At 43.9% G+C, this 18612-nt stretch overlaps 1 protein-coding gene across 2 annotated transcripts in view; it reads left to right on the top strand.

The window, feature by feature from the left end:
- The window catches only part of ADAM17 (ADAM metallopeptidase domain 17), a 2408764-nt gene that overhangs the window by 2285115 nt on the left and 105037 nt on the right, over nt 1-18612 (top strand). The window lies entirely within an intron of this gene.

Raw genomic sequence — 18612 nt, 5'->3', positions numbered from 1 at the left:
TTTCCGACTGAAAAGGGATTAAGTTTAGCTTATCTGTTGGAGGAGCTGATAAGTAGTATTTATTATTTTAAGGGACAATCCCAGAATCTAAAATTTGACCAATAGAAACTTGTCCTGATATCTCCCATTCGTCGTTATCAATCCTACTCCTGGTTTCAGTTTACTTTAGGCAGCCCTGTTTTCATTCCCTCTGATGAACACAATTAACAATATTCAGTTCCGTCAACGCTTTCAGTCCCCAATCACTGTGAAACAATAAGGTTACTACACTTTTATGTGTGTTTGGGTGGGGATGGTTAGGCAAGACTCTGTGTTTACTTCAAAAAGCTTATTTTAATTGTGCCGTTCTTTATTTCCTTTATTTATTCTGCATAGCATAACTATGAGCAGTACAGTCAAAACAATTCATACTAAATCTTAGCAGTTTCTTGATATATTCCCCTTACTCCATAGTAAAGCAATCTCAGAATTAGTATGCATAGCTATCACAGGTTGCTGTACTGAACAGCCTCCACTGTGACAGTCTTGCACAGCCAGGGTGCTCTCCACAGCCTTAAAACATATCTCAGTGACTGCACAGTCATTAGCACCTTCCAAGGTGAGAAGTGCTTCCAGGGAGTGCAGTTTCATGTTTAGACTCCTAGCATTAAGCAGCAGAACCTTTGAGTTTGTCTCGAGTGGATTTTGTTACATAAGAAGTGTTGTTTTGACATTGCCTAAAAAAGACACTGTGGGAGAGGTAAGCACCTTTGCCAGTATCTAAAAGCCTAGAGGAGGCAGGTGCAGACCATCTCTGGCAAAGCAGAGTGGCCTGTCAACCATGTCTTCCCAGGCTGACAGATACTGGATTCCCCTGGACTGATACCACAAGCTAAGCCAGTTGCTTGAAGCTGATCATTTTTTGTTTGTATTGTGGCATCATCCTAGGTGAAGGTAGAATGCTGCTTAGGGCTAGGGTCATACCTGCCTGGTACATATAATCTGAGAGTATAGTCGTGTCTCTCTTCATATAGTCCAGCGAGGTATGTCTCAAGTCTACCAAGTGCCTCCACATACGTGGGTTTATGTGTCACAACCTGATTTTGTGTGAAAGGTGAAGTCTGTGCGCACTGACAACCTGTTTGATGTCCAGTTTGTTGTTACTTGAGAGAATTGATTCCACTTTCATAGTGTAATTACATCTCTCACATAGGGTATTTGTTTTAGGAGTAAGTGTTGTCAGTATAAATTACTACATTGCCTCAAGATGCCATTGTCAATCAGGCAGCCGGTGAAATGATGGGGAAACTGCCCATCCATTATAGCAGGTTTTTACCGTATGTACTATTAGGGGAAAGGAGTGGACTAGTTTGACCAGTTTTTGCAGTAGGACTAACAAAGGTGCTTGTTCCATTGAAGGCTTTGGATGATAAGTGTGACAGCATTGCTTATTGTGCAACAGAGTTGCCCATAGTGCAGTAGGGAAGCTTGGGAGGTTTACACTGACAGATGTCTAGAAAAAATTGAGTTTCAAGGTGTTTGCATCTATACAGGGCACTACTAACCCCTGTTGCATGGTACGCTGCAACACGCAAAAGCAAGGCTTAAATACTTGCAAAATGAAAACACTTTTAAGCAACTCTGCCAGTAGAAAAGCACGCAATGAACCTTCCTCCAGCAATCCGCAGCTCACACAAGGCCTGTATCCATGCTCTTCTGCTACAAGAGTGCAGGGGAGAATTTCTTAATGTAAGATGGCTGGTCTAGTGCTAAAGTGTATCATTAACAGGCTAGATTCAGCAGGTCTCAATCTAGGCTGTGCTATCTAGGTATCAGAACAGTGCAAATCAAGTGCAGAGAATGAAGCAGTCAAAAACAGTAAAAAAAAAAAAAAAAAAAAAAAAAAAGAAATTAAGCAGCAATTCAATAAAAATTCAGATCTCATGTTGTCAATTTTCATTCATTCCTTAACTAATGTGATCGGATCCAATCCTTGGATCCGATTCGGCCGTTATACCAGCTCATAGCCTCCAACAAACTCTCGAGATCCTCCCCTGCCTGTAATGCACCACCCCTAAATTCTCTCAGATCCCATTTACCGCTTTAGCATCTAGATGTGGTCACTTTCAGCTCTGGAGTCTAGAGTCTACAGTCGGTAGTGTCTGTTTTTACATATTTTCTTTCTGGAAACGTCTTATAAATGACTATTTCTTTAATCTTTCATTTTAATTCTACATCATTTCTACTGTCCTTTTCCTTACATTCCATCATTGGTACGCCGAACTTTCCTTCCCTTTCCTTTACCCTTTTACACTTATTGTGTTATTCTTTAATTACCATAGTTGGTATTTTTTGTTTCTGTTTACATATGTTTTGTAGTTCTTTAATACCATTGTTGGTATTTTACCTTTTCTCTTCTTTCTGCTTAAAAAAAGGTTGTTTGTCCTTGTTACAAAAACTTTTTCTTTACAAAATGACTGAAAAAGGTCTGACAAGATTTAAGAACTGTGAAAAGTGTGGGCATAAATTGCCTTATTCAAATACCCACAATCACTGCGTATATTGCTTGGGTCTGGATCACTTAAATCAGGATTGTCATGGCTTCAACCCTCGAGCTGTAGCAGACAGGTCGAATAAGTTGATTTTAAAAGGATTACTGTCATTCATTTTTCTGAAGCCATTGCTGGGGTTCAATCCCCCAAACACAAATCTAGAGACCCTACCAAGAGCTCTGCTCTTTCTTCATCAGAGGCTAGGAAGAAAAAAAGAAAAGCTGGATCCAAAATTACTTAAGGTCCAACCTTCATTGGATCCGGTTAAGTCTGTGTTGGATCCTACACCCTGGGATCCAAAACCTTTATCAAGGAAAAGTTACTTTCCAAGCCTGGATCCAGTCCCATCCAAAGTGCCCTCTCCCTTTTCAGAGTGGCACTCCAAATCACCTTCCCTGGTATTTTCTCATTCATCCAGGAGTCTCACTGAAGTAGATGTGGAGGAGAATGAGGAAATTCTTCACGGAGCAATTTCAGAGAGTTGTTCTCATGATTCCTACCCCTTTGGGTCAGGATGTGCGATCACCTACTACTCCACCCATTACAGCTCCTTCTCTAATCCAACTTGTGGTTTTAGAATCCTCAGATCTGAGCATTCCGGGTCCTTCAGGTTTGAATCCAAAGAGAGCATTGTCTTCGGATCCGAATACTGCTGTGAGTGCATTGGCTCTGACATCCTCTGAGCTGGATAACTGTTAGAGCCAAAGAATCCCTTTTGGATCTGGGAAGACCGAGTCAACTCTGAGGTTTTTGAAGCCATCTCTTCCTCTTGGAGCTTAAGCACTGGATAGCTTGGCTCCAACTTCCACCTCGGGTGGATTGTTCTTGGAGCAGAGGGAGGCAATTAGCCAGAAACTTGCTTTCTCGGCTCTGTTGGCTTCCTTCTTCCCAAAGAGAGCTGCCTTTGAGGTTGTGAAGAGAGTGTTCTCTGCTCTGGTAGGTTATATGAATCCTTCCCCCTCCCGCTTCTCAGATGACTTTGCACCATGATCCTCAACATCCTACCCCACAGGGACAGCCAGCTCAAAACTTCCCTGACCACCCAGAAGGGTATCTTAATCTCTTTTGATACTTCACCGGACCACCCCACTGAGGAAGTCCCTAGGAAGAGAAAGTGCAAAAGGAGGCACTTGGACACTCCTCAAGAGTCAGTCACTGAGGATACTGATTTCAATGAAGGAGTGGGGTCCCCAAAATAATGACCTGATGATGTCTCATTTGGAGAAATTCTTGATCTTTAAGCAGGTGGCTGGTCTTCCTAAGACCCTTCAGAGGAATCAGTATTTCTGGAAGCCTTTGGAACTGACCATTCTACCTCCTGGGTTACTCCACCCACTGATGAACTTGTTAGTTTTATTTCTAGATGGGGATGGAAGGAAGGAATGTGATATGATTGAGCCAATCCCCAAGAGATCAGACAGGATTCTGGCTCCACCGGTAACCAGGGAATTTTGGGGTAAAGGTGTGCCGGTTGATGCCATGGTCATGGTGGCAGCTACAAAAAAGAAACTAGTGGAGCAGAGTTCTACAGTCCATCTGCCTAACAGAGAGTCTAGGGCAATAGATTTGGGAAGCATGTTTATGCTTCAGTGACTTTTGCACTCAAATTGCTTAACTATTTGACACCTTTTACGAGCCTTCAAAGAGATTTGATTAAAAGCCATCTAAATTTCTTTCTGAAACAGCTGAGTCTCAATCTTCGGTAGTCTTTCAGTTGGCAAGCCTACAAACTATATCTAATTTGCCTGTGAGGCTTATTTCACACGTTGCAGGAGGTACCTCAAGGGCTGTGGGTTCAGGCATTTCCATCAGGAGGCATGCCTAGATGCACCTGTATGATTTTGAGGCGCTCTTCAAGTCATCATTCATCAGTGCTTCCATTGATGGCTTTTTTGTTTGGCCCTGCAGTAAAGGACACACACTCCAGGTGTGCGAACGATCCTGTGTGCAGTGGGCGTGTGTTTTTTTGACCCCGCAAAGGACCTTTTCCAGGAATCAATGCGGAAGTTGAAGAATGTGGTTCAGATAATCTCAGGGTCCTTTCCAGGACACACATGTAGGTAGTTCTCCCAGAGCTGAGGGGGAGAGAGAATGGAATACTACGCCCCCATGGCAGAGGAAGCCCAAAAAACTGGGGGTCTAGAAATTCCTTTTCTGACAGACCCTTTCAGTGCTCCTGAATGGATGCTTGATTGCCTACCTCTAGAGACAGAGATTGCTTATCTCTGCACCTGACAGCCTGGCTAGATATAACAAAAGACAGTTGGGTGCAGAGAATTATTTCCAGAGGTTATATAATTCCCTTTTACCTATCTCCTCCATTGCCAAGAAAATTTCCCAATCTCCTACCCAATCAGAGGAAAGCAGCAGCACTAGAAATACAAAAGATGCTAGAAAAAAGCATCATCCAAGAGGTCACACCAGACCAAATAGAATCCAGAACTTACTCAGTATTCTTTATAGTGCCAAAGAGAACAGGGGACTGGGGACCAGTTTTGGATCTCAGTGTATTGAACAGTTCAGTTCAAACACAGTTCTGGATGGTCACGGTTCAGTCCAGTTTGCCCTTTGTGCAAGGACAGCTGGATGTGCTCAGTAGACCTTCAGGATGTGTACTGTCACATAAACATGAACAGATGATCCAGAAGGTACTTATGCTTACAGCTGGGAGCCAGTCACTCTGAGTTCAGAGCACTGCCCTTTGGCCTCACCACAGCCCCCAGGGTGTTCACCAAGTGCATGGCAGTGGTAGCAGCTGACTTGAGACTACAGGGATTCCTGGCGTTTCTATATTTAGACCCCTGACTTATTACACCCCCGAAAAGGCATCGACTGATAGAAGCTTGAGATCAAGTGTTGCAAACATGTTCACATCTCAGAATAACCATAAATTACAAATGTCATTTACAGCCAACCCAGATATTAGAATTCATATGATAGTGTTCAACACAGTATCTGTGGTTGCTTCTGTTCCACTACCGAGAGTGCAAAGGATAAGGTTGCAAGTCAGGAAAATAATTTGCAGTACCAGAATTTCAGCCCAATTTGGTTCTGCAAGCCCTGGGGTAAATGTCAGTGGCAATAATTGCAGTCCCATTAGCAAGATTCTACATTGGATGTTAGCAACACAGTGGTCAGTGCTCTTTCAGCCCATGTCTGCAAAGATAAGACTAACCCAGGTATGCAGACAATACCTTTCCTGGTGGATGCAGTCACAACAGCTGTTACAAGGTTTTCCTTTCATTCTCCTTCATCCCAAGGCCATAGTGACCATGGACACTTCCCACATGGGGGGGGGGGCATTTCCTGGAGAAAACAGTCCAAGACATTTGATCCCTCGAAGAAGCCAAATTGCATATCAGTGTTCTGGAGATGAGAGTAATGCTTTTGGAGTTGCAGGCATTCCAAGACTCTCTCCCTCTTGGGACATTTGCTGCAGACAAACAACATGTCAGTATGGTACATCAACAAACAAGGAGGAGCCAGATCTTATCTCCTGTGTCGAGAAGCCCTCAAAGCAAGGCAGTGGGTGATATCTTCCAACTGCTTTCTAATAGGGATGCACATTCCAGTGTGATAGCAGACAAACTGAGTAGTTCTATCGTACTTTCTCACTTGAAGTCTCTCAGCAACAAAGTGATGGAAATGGTTTTCAGTCAATGGGGCCAGCCTTGCTGCATTTGTTTTGCATCTCCCCTAAACAGCAAGTGCAGCAGCTTCTTTGCCCTGATTCCCCCCACCTGGGGAACCTCTGAGAGATGCTGTACTCCATGATTGATCCCCTAGTCTTCTGTAAGCCTCCAACTCCCCTAATTCCCAAAGTCCTTCAGAAAGCAGCCCAGTTGAAGAGCAACATCATCCTCATTGCTCCTTACTAGCCTTGGCAGATTCTGTTTCCTTTGGTTCATCTAATATTTCCACCTTGGATTCTGAACCAGTTCCAGACCTTCTGTCTCACCCAGACAGGCATGGCTCACCCAGATATCTCAAATTTCAAACTAACAGCGTGGTTTCTCCATTTCCCTTAATAGCCAGGCAACCAGTGCTATCTTTTCCTGTCCATTCCATAGGATCATAGGAGATTACTAGGCTTTCAGCCCAGAGGTCATTTTAAGCCCACCCGTTTCATCCCAATGTAATACTATAGAAATGCTAGTCAGTACCCAAGTTTGCATTTAGTAATGACTGCCCATGTCCAGGAGGATTATGGGCGTTGTCTGCGGTAAGAATTGACATACTTTTCCATCTTCCCATAAACCTTCTACTAGGAAACTCTACAGGAGTAAATGGAAAAGGTTTGTTTATTGGTAGAACAGAATCAAATAGACCCCTTCTCAGCTCCAATTCAAACTGTTCTAGTATTTTTAGTGAGTTTATTTAATGAAGGTGCATTCATTGACTATTAAAGTTCAGCTTGCAGCAATCTCTAACTTTCATGCGAGGTTTCAAAATACTTCAAAGAAATGTGCAACAAGCCAGCACAGGAGACTCGAATTCCGTTTTAAAATTTTATTATGCCAATATACACCATAAACGGACGAACGAGGACAAAAAAAATTTAAAAGCATAAATGCATTCACTATCGTACCATGCGTTTTCGTCTTATTCCATAGACTTCATCAGATGACCAGTGAATAATCGTGATACCAATATATGTTAAACTAATTAATTAAACCACCAATAAAATACTCAGTTTACTATTTGAAACCACCAATAAAACATCAAACATAGTAATAGTGTGTTACTGCTTTCATTTTCTGATTCCCTTTAAAATAGTTAAAATATTCATTACATCTTAAAACCAAATAAATAGATAAATAAATTAGTTTTTTTTAAAAAGAACCAGTCATAGTATCTCATTTAGAATTAATTATCAAAATATTCTTAAAAAAATAAATATATGTAAATATAAATGTGCTTAAATACAAAAACTTTTCTTTATTAGTAATATATATTATATAAATAAAGGATTTAGTGTCCTCTAGTGGTTATTTTTATGAATACATCAGTTTTTAACTCATTCACTCCAGAGCAGCTCAGGAAAAGCTGCCTGCTTAATTCCACCATAGGAACAGCAGTGCAGCCTGAGCTCATTTTCAAAAAATCCATTTGTAATACTATACAGAAAACAAATGTTCATAACTCTTTAACTATAAGAGCTACACTAAAAATGTAAACGTGAAAGTTTTTCAGCAGACACTGACCTTTCCAACAGTGTAAATGTTGATAGTGCATCTCAAAGTCATTATTAAATATTTGGCAAGGAATGCTGATATTGTGCATATTTTTTACCTTTTTGGAAAAGCAAAGCACAATATCTTAGTCTATGTACCATGCAGACCGATGCAATTTGAATTTAATTTGTTAGTATGAATGTCAGCTTTAAAATGATACTTTAACCATAACTGTGTGATGCTCCTTTCATGAGATATTCACAGAAATTTGATTAGTATATTATTTCTCATAACTGATAAATAAACATAGCATAATATCTCATCACCTGTAACAGACAGAGCCTACATATCAGTGTAGAAGTTGTGCATCTGAATGTCAGCTTCAAAATGACACATCATTTGTGTGATTACCATGCTCCCTCGCAAAGATATGGGCATAATGAGAAGTATTGTAAATGTATAATTTTCATATTCATACAAGACTAAACAAACTGTGATATCTGTACGTGTGTACAGTGCACAGACGCAGTTCTTTTACCATGTTGTAAGGAGTAACACTGTCTTCAAAATGAGGTATTACTTCACACAATGCGGTGCTCCCTTGCAAAGTTATTTACCAAAATATGAAAAAAATCATAATTTCCATAACCTAAGTCCGAAACAAACTTTGATATCTGCCTATGAGTACAACATACAGGCACCATCTTTTACCATGTTAGAACTATAAATAATCTTTTCAAAATGAGGTATTACTTAGCACATTCAGATGCTCCCTTGCAAAGTTATTTACCAAAATATGAAAAAAAATCATAATTTTCATAACCTAAGTCCGAAACAAACTTTGATATCTGCACATGTGTCAAACATACAGGCACAATTCTTTTACCATGTTAGAACCAGCAATACTGTCTTCAAAATGAGATATTACTTGGCACATTCAGATGCTCCCTTGCAAAGTTATTTACCAAAATATGAAAAAAAATCATAATTTCCATAACCATAAGTCTCAAACAAACTTTGATATCTGCACATGTGTCAAACATACAGGCACAATTCTTTTACCATATTAGAACCAGCAATACTGTCTTCCAAATGAGATATTACCTGGCACATTCAGATGCTCCCTTGGAAAGTTATTTACCAAAATATGAAAAAAATCATAATTTCCATAACCATAAGTCTCAAACAAACGTTGATATCTGCACATGTGTCAAACATACAGGCACAATTTTTTTACCATATTAGAACCAGCAATACTGTCTTCAAAGTGAGATATTACTTGGCACATTCAGATGCTCCCTTGCAAAGTTACCAAAATATGAAAAAAATCATAATTTCCATAACCATAAGTCTCAAACAAACTTTGATATCTGCACATGTGTCAAACATACAGGCAAAACTATTTTACCATATTAGAACCAACAATACTGTCTCCAAAATGAGATATTACTTGGCACATTCAGATGCTCCCTTGCAAAGTTATTTATCAAAATATGAAAAAAAATCATAATTTCCATAACCGTAAGTCCCAAACAAACTTTGATATCTGCACACGTGTCAAACATACAGGCACAATTATTTTACCATGTTAGAACCAGCAATACTGTCTTCAAAATGAGATATTAATTGGCACATTCAGATGCTCCCTTGCAAAGTTATTTACCAAAATATGAAAAAATCATAATTTCCATAACCGTAAGTCCCAAACAAACTTTGATATCTGCCTATGAGTACAACATACAGGCACCATTCTTTTACCATGTTAGAACTATAAATAATCTTTGCAAAATGAGGTATTACTTAGCACATTCAGATGCTCTCTTGCAAAGTTATTTACCAAAATATGAAAAATCATAATTTCCATAACAGTTACTTGCCAAGCTCAGAGAAATTAATTTTACACAACACATTTCATAATAGTGTTTTACTTACTTTACTGGTCCGACTTGGTCATGGGTGTTTTCCATTTTTCTCACAATCATGCATGGCTCTCCTCACGCCATTGTGGAGGTTGTTCAAGAACAACGCAATGCCCTTCTCAGTTAGGTGAATGCCATCCCTTCTGAACCGGTGAACATCTTCAGCGGTGATGCCGTTATGGCATATTGTCAATCCACTGACCCTGTGCATCAAGCCATGCATGAACGCATTCTGTAAACGTCTGAACAGCAGAAGACAGTCTTACCTTAGATGAAATAAAGCATGGGTGGACACTGACAAGGGTGCACAGCCAGGGCACATGTAAAGAGAAAAAGCAGGGTAAGGACCGCCGCTCCACTAATATGTCAAGGACAGGCATGGGGCTCCAGATGTTGGTTATCTGTAGTGTCCCATAGCTGTGCCGGCTGCCCACTCAGACTGCTGATACCACTATGGTCTCATGACCTCCTTCAGTGTCAGCAGTCTGCCTTACCTCTGCCTTTTCTCTTTACATGTGCCCATTCAGCAATGGACCTAAGGGATGAGGGACTGAAGTAACTCACTAATTGCTGTCCTGACCTTCATACATTTACTACTCTCACCTACATACGCTGACTACACCTGAAGGCAGGGAGACTGAGTGGAGAGCTACATCAAGACAACATGTCAAAAGACCAAGACTGACCCAGGCTGTGTCTTTTTGAATGTTTTTGCATTACATCACAGTGGCACACCCAAGCCCATGCTTACCGAGGACAGCAGCACTATGGGACTGTGCTGTAGAGTCTCCAGGTTCCCAACTGCGATCCCGGTGGATCACAAGATCCATGCTGGCTGGGTATGCCCCCTGTGATGCACCCACCAACCTAAGAGCAGTTGGCAAAAAAAAAAGTGAAGAGGGACCTTCCTGGCATTGGTGCTGAAGGGCTTGGCTGCTAACTGACATGAGGGCACAGAAAGAGCACATGTACACTGAAAAAGCAGGTGAGGCACTCTGCTTTACCTCTGCCTTTTCCATTTACATGTGTCCTTTCTGCAATGGCCATTAGGAGTAGAAGGGAGGAGCTAATGTAAACCCTGTTGCCCTGACCTACATATACTGACTACACCTGAAGGGAGGGAGACTGAGTGGAGAGTTACATCAAGGAAACATGTCAAAAGACCTAGACTGACCCAGGCTGTGTCTTTTTGCATGTGTCCTTTGCAGGAGGGAGCCATTACATCACAGTGGCACACCCAAGGCCCACAGCACTATGGGAGAAATTTATGGTCATGGTACTCTCCAAAGCATTCAACACACAGGTTGACCTTGCAAGTCGGGCACCCCCATGATGGCTCAGCACGTTTACCCTTGCTGGCACAGTTTTTGCATCTTGATTTATGCCATTTCACTGGAAAGTGAGAGCCATGCTTAAATCGGCTCACAGCCTCTGGGACAGTAATCTCAGTGCATCTTTTCCTCTTTGTGGAACTGGCAAGTAGATGCAAGCCTAGGTTCCTTCGGACTGTGTTGCTGGAATAATACGTCCAGAGCGTGACAGTTGCTGATGTCTGATACTTTCACGGAATATAATGAAAGCATTGACAATGGCCACATCCCATAAGAATCAGAACAAGTACAGCCACCATTTGCGGGCCTTTCTGGCACTGGGATACTGTGTCCTCAGCTGATCTGCTCTGTCCACCCCATTCATGTAACTGTTGTACATGTTTACAACTGGTGGGCATGGCACTGATGTCTTTCTTCCATCACGCTTTCTCCTGTATGTGCTGGAGACTGGCAAGGTTGGGTTACAGTTAGTTGACAGGAGGAATACTGGTTTGCTATCCTTCCATTCAGTAGCTAGCAGTGGTCCACTCTGCAATTGCTTGTAGTAGCCTCGAGCTGCTTTTCCAATGGCCTGTCTGTTGAATGTAAGAGGCCATCCTGACCTATTGGTGCGCATGGTTCCACAACAGTATAGATCATCTTTCAGCAATTTCTGTGCTAGTGGAACAGAGGTAAAGAAGTTATCAAAGTAAATGTGATGATGCTTGCCAATCAGTCCCCTAGTTAAGTCAACTACAACTCTGTGTGCCAACCCGACCTCTGTATTCTGCTCCGTTTTTCCAGTGTATACCTGGAATTCATGTACATACCCATTGGTCGAGTCTGCCAACACCCACACCTTAATGCCATACCTCTCAGGCTTACCAGGCATAAACTGTCTAAATGTCAAGCGTCCACGGAAGCCAACCATGGCTTCGTCTACAGCCACCTCACGATGCACATTGTAACGTGTCCTGCATGCATGAAGTACTGCATCCAGTATTGGCCATACGTGATGTAGCTTGTCATGACCCACAGCACCCTGTGGTAGGCTCAGGCTGTTATCGTTGCAGTGGAAGTACTGCTGAATTTTTTCAAACCTATCTCTGGTCATGTACTCTGCTATTGGGAAGCGACCGTATACATGGTGCGTTTCCCAGTACTGCCTCAATTCAGGAACATGTACAATAGACATGTATATTCTGACACCTAGAAATGTGCTTATGTCTCCTGGGCAAACAGGACTCCACCGCGTATCAACCTTGCCTGCTGCGGCTTGCCTCTGTGCAGCATAGCGATTTGTTTCATTAGCAATACGGGTGTATAGCTCCTCTGGGAGCATCAAATTCAGGAAGTCCATCTCTGTGCTATCTGAGCCCAAGTGATCTATTGGTCCTACTGGCCCCACAAATTCCTCAAAGTGTAAAGTTTGTAGGTGTTTTTCCCACGTGATCTTACGTGATGGGCATGCTCGGCATACCTGACTGGCTCGCAAGAAACAGTTGGAAATGGGAAGAGATGATGCTCTCTCAATGCCAGTAGCAACTGTACTGCTTGCAGTTGGTAGTGAACTGTTGACACATGTTCCCTGCTGAGGCACACCCATATCAGTCTCTGACAAGGAGCTACTTGGACTCATATCTAGAGGATTATCTCCATCACAATCACCATACTGTGGACTACTTCCCACATCATGCACAGTCGAAGGCACATCCACACCCTTATCAGCACTTGCAGTGCCATGCAGTGTGGAGGACTGCATAGTTGTGTCAGTCAGACCAGGTGCTTTCGTGAACACAGATAAAGGCATGTCATCGTCTGCATCATACTCTGAATGCCCTTGGTGGCCATTGTGTGTGACCAACTTGTGTGTGGGCACCTTCCTTAGGTGTGCAAGTGGCACCTCATCCTCACTGTCTTGGTCACTGTCATAATTACTGGTCATGTCTGCTTTGGCAACTGGTAGTGGTCTTTCAGGAATGGCGGGCACAGGAGCATCATCCATATCACAGGCAATGGCCTTTTCACGCAGACATGCAAGTGGAATGTCATCTGAGTCGTAATCATCATCCTCACTCTGGTTGGCATTATGTGGTACATCAAGGTGCATACCATTGTCTGAACCACTGCTACAACCATCACAGTCAGTTTCCTCACCCAACAGGTAAATGCTGCTTGCTTTCTCCTCAACAGATGGCATCTTTGGTGGTGGCAGTGTTGCTTTACACTTGAAATCACACCTGAAAAACAATGCAATACAACATTCTGATGTAATATACCTGCACAGAGGCACGTGAAAAGCAATGCACCTATCTCTGTATTTATATTTATATATATTTATATATATATATATATATATATATATATATATATATATATATATATATATATATATATATATATATATATATATATATATATATATATATATATATATATATATATATATATATATATATATATCCCCAGCTACTTTACACCCTGCTTAGCTTGCCAAACAGATCTCACTCACAAAGGGAGGTATATATTTAATGATAAATAAAAGAGCAAGACTATAATAAATAACTCAACAGAATGACTTCATAGTTCAAAAAGCAAAGGAAATAATTTACCACAGCAGTGCAGAATAGTCTCAAATAAATACAACACATGAGTTTGGATATTGTCATTACCTTATAGTTAAAAACAATTTATGATTTTCTGTCAAATGAGGGGATGCAAGGCAGTCAATAATAATATATATACTCAAATTCTTCATAAAGTACACCACAAATCCTCTTATTCCAGCCACTTTCTCAAGAAAAACAGCAATTGAAGATGTAATGTCTACATTTTTCCTCCTAGACTGCTGACATTTCTTGAAATTGTATACATGACATATGAAAGTAGTGTGGAGGGGGTGGGGGTGTATTGCAATCACTGCAAGTGGAGAAAGAGCCAAATGTTAGTCGTGCATTCATCAATGTGATAACGACTTCTGCTTATGTGAATAACAGTGACAGCTGCTGACAGTTTTACCTGAAAAGTGACAATGACTCAGTGCTATATTGTAACTGCACTGTGCTAATGACTTCCAAAGTTATGCATGCTGCACTGTGCTAATGACTTGCAAAGTTATGCATGCCCAGACACAGGTGATAATTGCTGGCATTCATTAGATTACCTTCTGCAGGTATTATGCAACACAGTCATAATCTGTTATAAGGCCATAGTCAGTCAAATAGTACAACACTTACATATTGCTGTGCCCTTCCTCCCACCTAAATTCCACACGACTGACAAAGCCAGGAGAAATGCATAAAAATATGGTAGCTCCATGCTGTCAGTAGTCAGTCTGTAAAGACATTTATCTCACTCAGGCAACTATGCAGTATAATCATATTAATAATAATAAGACATGCAGAAATGTCAAACTAGATAGCTTGTCTTCTGTAATTCACTTACACAGCAAAAACAGTATAAAAGTTATTATTGAGCCCATCCTCCCAACAGTTTGTTAGCAACATACCAAGCAATGAGGAATGAGTCATAACCATTGATGTAATGTGATCCTATCTCGCCTACATTCTCTACAGATGGGTTCGGAGCCGATCCTCGGCTCCGACTCTGCCGCTATACAATAGAACGCAGTCTCTTATTGGCTGAGTTACCTCATATCCCAGGATGCACCACTACCACTTCCCCAGATCTCGTTTGCCGCTTTTCAGCATAGATGTGGTCTCGGACTTGGCTGAGCTAAGTATCTTTAGTCAGAAATTTTTCTGTCTGAATTTTGGTCAAAACTTACCCAAAAGCTGTTTTAACAGCTATTGTTGTTGTGTGATTGGTTTTTGATATTTTTCTTGTGGTAAATTGTGTTTTTTTGTGGTAATTAACGGTCCCGTTTAATTTAGAGGGGCCTAGCCCTACCCTAGGTGTTTAAGTTAGAGTCTAGGTTGTCTTGTACTAACTTTGTTTTTGGTAGTCGGTGTTTATTGTTTATATAACCATGTCTAAAGAGCATAGACCATCAGGTTTTAAAAAGTGTGTTAAATGTAATTATAAAATGTCTATAACAGATGACCATTCTTTATGTGTCTATTGTTTGGGCCCGAAGCATCTTCAGGACTCCTGTAGCGTTTGCCACGCTTTTTCCTCTCGCGTCCTCCAAGAGAGGAAAAATAAGTTGATCTTAAAAGGGCTTATTACCCCTTCCTTTGAGGAAGCCCTATCTTCTTCACCTTCGAGGAAGAAAAAGTCTTCGGCTCCGACCAGCCCGTCGGATCCGGCAGCAAAAAAGTCTCGGCAGGCTTCTCAGTCGGCTCCACGGACTTCGGAGCCGAGGGCGGAACGGTCTGCCTCGATGTCTCCAGCCTCGACTCCTCTGGTTTCGGAGTCGAGAGCTCGGGCGTCGAGAGGCGTGTCACCTTCATCGGCTCCACTGCCTTTTGAACCGATGGGGGTTGCCCGCTCAGACTCTTCCCCTTCGGTGCCGAAGTCCACATCGGCTCCGAGGGAAATTGCAGTTGTAGTGGAGTCTCCCTCGGCGCCGATACTTCTCGAACCATTACGGAGCCAGTCCCCCAGTCTTTCGGAGCCGGCGGAGAAGTCGACTCGGACCCGGTCGGTCTCTTCTCGGTCGTCGAGGATGTCCGATTCGGACTTAGACAGGGTGCTTCAAAGGCTTTTTTCAGTCTCCAGTCTTTGCAAAGTTGATCTCAGCTCCAGCCCAGTTGGCTCTGGAGCCGATCTCCCATCCTGCTACACCGATTCCTCCTCCAACAGCTTTGGCGCTGTTAGAGTCGGTGCTGGTGGAACCGGTGGAGGCTATCGGGTCGGTTCCGACTCTAACTCCAACCCCGTCCCTTGGGTCGGGGTTTGGCACGTGGACCTCCTCTGTCGGCCCCAGGGGGGACGCTTCGGGCCCAATCCTTTCGGTTCCGAGCCTCCCTCTCGGTGCGTCGGCTGCAGGGGTTCCGACTGCCGTTGTGGTCTCGGGGGTTGAACCATCCCAGGACTCTGGGGGTCCAGCCTTCGAGGCCATGAGGAGTGCCTTGGCCAAATCCTCTGTGGCCACTTCTACCATTTCACCACCACCTTCTCTGGGCATGGAGACTGGCGCCTTTGCAATCCCCCTGTCTCATGACAGCGGGTCCCCTGGGCCTGAGGTTACCCCCATTGGGGGTTCCCTTCTTCCTGGAGGTCCCTCCGACACGCTTTTGGAGGAACCTCCCAGGAAGAAACAGTGTAAGAGGAAACACGTCGACTCCCCTGATGAGTCTCTCACCTCGGATACCGACCTCGATGATGCGGAGGGGTCCCCAAAGTCGTCCTCGGAAGATGTCTCCTTCGCGGACATCTTGGAGATCCTCAAGCAACGAGGCGACTGGCAGTCCAAACCCCCTTCTGCTGAGGAGTCAGTTTTCCTCAAGGCCTTCGGGGCTCAGCCCTCCGCCTCCTTGGTGTCTCCGCACTTCGATGAGCTTCTGGATTTGATCTCTCGAAGGGCGTGGGAACACCCGGATTCTGTTGAACCGGTGCCAGCTCACCCCAATAAATTCCTCTCGGCTCCCCCGGATAAGGACTTTCTATCGAAGGGCGTGGCTGTAGATGCTATGGTGGTGGCATCTGCCACCCAACAAGATGTGGCAGAGGCTTCGACATCCGTCCATCCTCCTAATAAAGAGTCTAGGAGCATGGATCGGTACGGCAAGCATACCCTTTCTTCAGCGGCCTTTACATTAAGGTCTCTGAATTACCTGACACATTTCACCAGACTACAGAGGGATCTGATCAAGGAGCTTTCGGATACCCTCTCTGGTAACTTACCTGAGCAGTTGACCCAGACGGTTAACTCCCAGTTGGCTACCCTGTCTTCATTATCTAACTCGTCCATGAGGCTCATTTCTTATGCGGCCGAAGGAGCGAGTAGAGTGGCTGGAACAGGTGTTGCTCTACGGAGACAAGCCTGGCTACGCCTGTGTCACTTTGCAGAGGCCTTTAAGTCTTCCTTTGCCGACGCCTTTGATGGGTCCTCACTGTTTGGACCCAAGGTAAAGGACACATTGACTCGCTGCGAACAGGAGGGTAAGACTTTAACTGCCGTAGGAGCCCGGTTTTCCACTCCCTTCAGACCTTATCCCAAGGCTCGAAGAGGAGGGAAAATGTGGTTCCGTAAGTCTCAAAAGCCTTACTCATCGCAGCAGAGCGATTCCCCTTCTAGAGGCAGAGGAGGGGGAAATTTTTCAGGGAGACACCGTCCCAGAGGCGGCGGAGGCCCCCGCAACACTGGAGACCGCGAGTCCTTTCGTAGCTCCTCCTCCTTCCAGCATCCCTGAAGGAGTACCCGACTGTGCAGCTCCGGAGCCAGTCGGGGGTCACTTTTCGAGACACCTAAAGGCCTGGGAAAATATTACTCAGGACCAATGGGTGCTTCGAATCATCGCCGGAGGTTACACCATTCCCTTTGCTCAACCCCCTCCACCAGTCCAAAGAATCCTGGACCCGCCACCCAGTCAACGGGATCATGCAGCCAACGAAATATCAAAGCTGCTTCAAAAAGGGGTCATCCAACCTGTCCCCGCAGACCAGGCCGGATCAGGGACTTACTCAAGATTCTTTTTGGTGCCAAAAAAGACCGGGGACTTGAGACCCATTTTGGATCTCAGCAAACTAAACCGATTTGTGAAAAAGTCCAAATTCCGGATGGTCACTTTGCAGTCCATTCTCCCGCTTTTGGAGAAAGGTGTTTGGATGTGCTCCATAGATCTCAAAGACGCCTACTATCACATTCTGATAGATCAGGCGTCGAGGAGACACTTACGCTTCAGCCTAGGAGACAGTCATTTCCAGTTCCGAGCACTGCCCTTTGGTCTCACCACAGCCCCCAGGGTGTTCAACAAATGTTTGGCGGTGGTGACTGCTCACCTGAGAAGTCTAGGATTCCAGGTGTTTCCATACCTAGACGACTGGCTCCTAACTGCCACCACCAGGCATCTACTCTTGGAAAACCTAGCAGCCACTATCACACTAGGCAACTCCTTAGGAATCACCTTCAATTGGTCAAAATCTGTATTGCTGCCATCTCAGCGTATTCTGTTTATTGGTGCAGAAATAGACTCAAGGCAGATGCGAGTCTATCTCCCTGCGGAAAGGATAGCGACGCTCCAGCTTCAGGTTCAGGCTCTGCTCCTCAAACGTCATGCTCCAGCAAGAATGGTCCTACAGCTGTTGGGCTCCATGGCAGCCACCATTCTTCTGGTCCCCTTGGCAAAATTGCACATGAGGATACTCCAGTGGCTCCTATCAGTCCAGTGGTCTTATCAAGACCTTCCCCTCAGTCACCACATACTGATCACAGACACGTGCAAACAGGATCTTCGTTGGTGGCTTCTCTCTTCCAACCTGAATCTAGGGCGACCCTTCGTTCCCCCACTCCCCTCTGCCACGTTGACTACGGACGCCTCCCAGACAGGGTGGGGGGGACATTATCTGGACAGGTCGGTCCAAGGCACGTGGCACTCCGAGAGTCTTCTCCACATCAATATCCTGGAGATGAGGGCGGTGCTTTTAGTGTTGCAAGCACTGCACGATCACCTCCCCCAGGCTGCGATTGCCATTCAGTCCGACAACATGTCGGTAGTCTGGTACTTAAACAAGCAAGGAGGGACCAGGTCCTACCCCCTTTGCAGAGAAGCCA

The sequence above is a fragment of the Protopterus annectens genome, chromosome 1.part1 (genome assembly GCF_019279795.1).
Source record: "Protopterus annectens isolate FY-2018-M chromosome 1.part1, PAN1.0, whole genome shotgun sequence".
NCBI lineage: Eukaryota > Metazoa > Chordata > Ceratodontiformes > Protopteridae > Protopterus > Protopterus annectens.
This window is presented reverse-complemented; position numbering and strand designations above follow the sequence as displayed.